Genomic DNA, 5324 nt, shown 5'->3' on the forward strand with positions numbered 1-5324 from the left:
TATGCTCTTCAAAATTGTCTCATACCTTTTTATTTTATATATAATTATTTTTTTTTTATTTATATTTTTATTATATTTAGTTACGTTCTTTATTACTTAATTTTTTTACATTTTATTTTATCATTCTTTTGAAGTCGTAGAATTTATTTGGTATTTTATTTTATTACATTTTTTTGCAGTTGTCATTCAGTTTCTTGTTTTGACTACTTATCCAACAAATGGTTGAACAATGTTTGAAACTTTGGTAGATATTTTGAAAAAGAACTTTGTGTGGATTGAGAAAATTATTTAAAATCAAATTTGTACCTATAACCGATGAAAATATCTGTACAATTTCATTATTCACCAACCTAGAAACTTCGTGTGTGCAATCAGTTGATTCATTCTACATCAGTTACTATTCTTGAGGCGGATGATGGCAACGATTCTGTCATCCACGAACATATTTTCCTGTGAGCTTCCAACTTTAGTAGGGACTACGACTATAGTACAACCCTTGTTTTTATTAGACTTCATTTTCACTATCCAATCATTATAGCGTGGTTGCATTTGAAGTTAATCCAAGTGACTTTGTTTAATCTCAATTAGTTATGTCATATTTTTATCAATTATAAAATAACTTTTCGAGACAATGTCAATATTTAATAGAAAAATTTGCAACGGCATGGAGTTTAAGATATAGAGGATTGCCTTGGATTGCAAAAAGTTTCACCTAAACTTGCTTTATAAGGAAACTCCATGGATTCGTTCTTTGTTTTATAATAAATAGAGGATTGCCTTGGATTGCAAAAAGTTTCACCTAAACTTTCGCTCTTTGCTTTATAATAATTACACTAGAGATGTAGCGATCATAGAATAGAACATTTATGTTTAATTCATATTATAGGGAGTACAGATTTAGGAATCTTCAATAATAGACATTAAGTTTCCACAATTCATGAGATAGAATCAGCTACTTTCAGAATAGACTGTATGTAATTTTTTGCATCAACGTTTCAGATCACACTCGATCATCAAGATGAATAGCTATAGAGCATGCAGAGTGAGAAATCCTCATGATGGATCATGGAGTGTGATCCGAAACATTGATGCAAAAAATTACACATAGTCTATTCGAAAGCAACTTATTCTATTTCAATTTTCAAACCAATCCAAAATGAATTGTACTTCAAAAAAAAAAAACCCTTTAGTAGAGTCCATCAATTGTCCATGTGCACATGAAAATCCAACACCTAGAAACACCTAATAAACTAGACAGATAATAATGATCGTACAGCTTAGTTACAGAATACCCATAACTCAATACACTAAAAAGTTAGGGTCAGAAAAGTGAATTGTGCTTCCACAATTTCAACTCTAAGATCAGGGATAGAACAAGATTTAGCTCGCAACCACTTGTCCCCAATATTCTCATTGCAGCTAACATGTTTGAGGGAGTTTAGTCCACAAACACTTCTAGGCAACCTCCTCAAATGATAACACTCTCTCATGTCAAACTCTTTCAATTTCTTGAGCTCACCTATTTCCTCCGGGAGTTTTTCCAAGCCCTCGCACAGTGAAATGTCTAGAAATTCCAGCTGCCCAAGTTTTCCAATTGATGCCGGAAGCTCTTTGAGGCCTGGTAATGCTGATAATCTTAACATTCTTAGAGAACACATATTTCCGAGATTATATGTCAAATTCTCAACCAGATGGCAGTTGGTAACAGACCATGTCTGAACAGAGGGCATATGACAGAGGGCAGGGGGCAACTCCTCCAAATCACTGCAATGGTCCAGGCTAAATTCATGCACATTGGAGTAATTGAATGTGGACATATTTACAAACCCCTTCACATAAGGTTAGAGAAAGTTTGTCCAAGTTTTGTATTGCTTTGATCTGTTTGGGTGCTACCAACCTCTCCAAGCGAACACTTCTGAGTTGAGGGAGTGAAGATAAGGCATCTAGACCTTTTATTGTGGCCCTCTCTGAACCCAAATTACATACTATCAGAACTTTGAGTTTTTTCATGGTTTTCAGAAATGGCGGAAGAAAGTATTCGCTTGCAGAAAAGTGTAACACCAGAGCCTCTGTCTCCGCAAGTTTCATCGAATACCACTCATTCTCAGCCATAGAACCTGCATAAGACAAATCACATATGCAATTGAACTAGAACATAAGAAATCTTAGTATTTGTTAATAGTTCACATAGCCTTCAAATTTTGCCACTAATTAAGTATTTGGGTGAAATATCCCACCTGTGTGAATAGAGACAATTTGAGCATTGAATTGTCTATCTCTAAGCAATTCCCATTCCCCTGGTAGGCAATGCTCCTTCCTGGGCATGAGTAATCTCTTTCTGTGGACAATACTGTCCTAGCATCCCAAATACAAGGCTGAGTCTCGCATCACATCATGCTGTGAAAAGAACAGCTCAGAGGAACATCCGTACGAGATTGTTGATTGGGTTCTGATAATTTCAACAACCAAGTCAGCCCAATGTTCTAAAAAATGAAAACAGGAAATTTATATGCAAGGAAAGACATTTACCCTTGATTGCTTATTAGACTGAGGAGATTTCTTCTTGCAAGTTCCAGTAATATAGTATAGGCATCCTGCCACTCCATCTTCCGAACATAAACCCAAATGTTGAGCAGTGCATCAGCACAACTTTTCTTGTCCTCTGGAAATGAGGCGAAGTCTAAAAAGCATTCTCTCCAAACATCATCCAAGCAATCAATACTGGTCTCCAAGCGTCTAAAAAGCCCTTCGCTGTGATATGGGGATATTGATTCTCCCAGGGAAAGTTTTTGCTTTGCATTCTCCCAGGCACATGAGGTTCCCCGTACAAAGAACTTCCAACCACTTTAAGAGCAAGAGGTAAACCCTTGCATTCGGCTTGCACCTGTCATTTACAATAGCGATATTTTATACAATTTGAGCTATTACTTTTGTGGATTAAGTACTTCTTCAACTTCAAAGTACTTTAAGTACCAGAACAATGAGAACACCCAATAATTGCAATATACCAAAGCAAAACGTCAAATAACCTCATAATTTCCTTTCACTTATATTATTTTTATTTGATTTGATAAGAAGCTTTAGTTTTATTCACATTTGGTAAGAAAAGACTATACCTCTATGACTAGATTTGCATCTGCCGTAATTGGAATTGATGTCTGTCCAAATGCTGACAAGCAGAAAAGTGAGAGAGCATCCTCTTTGTTCAACAATGGCAATTGATACAGCCGAGTATAGGGGTTTCTAGGGACGATAGAACCGTTTCTAGTTGTGACAAGGATTTTGTACCCCGGAGATTCAAATAGTAATTTGTCCAAACTAGCTCTGGACCAAACATCATCTAGCACAACCAGAGTTGGCTTAGATTGCTTTAAAAGCCGTTGTTGAAGCTGTATATGTGCATCTTCCACATTCTGAAACTCAGGTACATTCCTCCCAAAGATCTTCTCCCATATTGTCTCTAAAATTCCCTTCAGATTTGGGGATTGTGAAACAGTGATGAAAACTATATTTCTGAAACAACCTGATGTCCACAAAAACAATTGGGTTATTAGTAAATTGCAAAAGAACAACAAAATCCTTAAGCTGGAAAAATCATCAGAAAAATGATGGAAAACAAATGTCACCTTTGATATGGGGATCATCACATAAAGCCAAGGCCAAAGTCGTTTTCCCACCACCGCCCATGCAATGAACACCAACAACGGAGACGTCGCTCTGGAGCAAAAGCTCTTTCAAATTCCCTTTTGTTTTCTCAGCAAAGTATTATGAAAAGAATATTGGTTAGCCTCTCCATTTCCAATTCTAGCCATAGATTAACAAATTCTCTACAAACCTTTTGAAATTTCAGACTTGTTTTTTGAAATTTCACTACCTAAGTTCGCTAATTCTTAAAAATTGCAAGCTTATAATTTCACTGATCGATGAGTTCAGAAGCAGAGCTTGTGGTATTTATAGAGAGTGATAGGCACGTTAATTTGGACACCTTCTGGGAAGCATGATAATTTGGACATTTGTTTTCTTCAAACAGACGATTATTCTCGAATCTTCGGTCTAATTGCGTAAATGAAATTCGACGTAAATTCCCTTTTAATGCGGGGAAAGCAACCGTAGTGCTTTCTACGTTGGAAAATGATTGAAAAAATGGTTAGGAATTCAAACTTCGAACTACTTCATTCTTAAGGAGTTTCGTCGATATACACGAGTTTCTCCTTATCCATCTCAGAGATCTGTTTCAATTTTGAGGAAACCTTAATTTAACTTTATTCTTCTTTAAGCTTCATTAATTTTTAAAATTTGAATTCATGGACGTCTTTATTGATTTAATTTTATTCTTTTAAAAGCTTCGTTAATCTTTACATTTTTGACGTATGGACCTTTTCATTGATCATGAAGATATGTTCTAATAAATTTATTTGGATTGTTTTTATCAACCTTCATGACTTTTATCACAAGTGTTATATTTGATTGATTTTTAATTTTATTTTTATGGACGTTATAATTTCAAATTAATTTATATTTTTGTAATAAATTCGTTATAAATTATGAGAGTTTTGTCATAAGAAGTAGAAATTATGTTCTTAAACTCATGATGAATTGTATTATAAAGTGTTTATAATCTATAACAATGATAAAATAAGTGTAATAAATCTCAACGTGTGAAGAGATAAGGGTAAATCAACACATTCAAATTGAGGTACCAAGAAATGATTGTGTTTATTTATATCACTTGCATAGTCTATATTAATGTTTCAATGGATTACTTATGATTTATATAATGACAGAGTGATTACCAATTTAACGTATAAGAAACCAATAATGATAACACACAAGAACATCTAAATCATACAATTCAATGCCTTCTCTATTATCTTTGTAAAATTATACATCTCCATAAACCATTTCACATAAAGTGTGAGCACAAAAGTCATCCAAAAGTTTCTTCATACGTCCCCCTCTTCAAAGTCTCCATACGATAGTGTGTCTATATATTGAGAGAGAGAGAGAGAGAGAGAGAGTACCAATTTAACATATAAGAGACCAATAATGATAACACATAAGAATATATAAATCGTACAATTCAATGCCTTCTCTATTATATTTGTAAATTTATACAACTCCATAAACCATTTCATATAGAATATGAACACAAAAGTCATCCAAAAGTCTCTTCATAAGTGCCCCTCGTAAGAGTCCCCTTACAATAGTGTGTGTGTGTGTGTGTGTGGGGATATATAAATATATATATTTATATATGTATGTATGTATGTATGTATACATACATCTATGTGTGTGTATATATATATATATATATATATATATAT

General features: G+C 34.1%; 1 pseudogene; it reads right to left on the reverse strand.

The window, feature by feature from the left end:
- Positions 1-1307: 1307 nt before the first annotated feature.
- Positions 1308-3687, reverse strand: LOC131046655 (probable disease resistance protein At4g33300; annotated as a pseudogene).
- Between the last annotated feature and the right edge of the window lie 1637 nt (positions 3688-5324).

The sequence above is a fragment of the Cryptomeria japonica genome, chromosome 4 (assembly GCF_030272615.1).
Source record: "Cryptomeria japonica chromosome 4, Sugi_1.0, whole genome shotgun sequence".
Taxonomy (NCBI): Eukaryota; Viridiplantae; Streptophyta; class Pinopsida; order Cupressales; family Cupressaceae; genus Cryptomeria; species Cryptomeria japonica.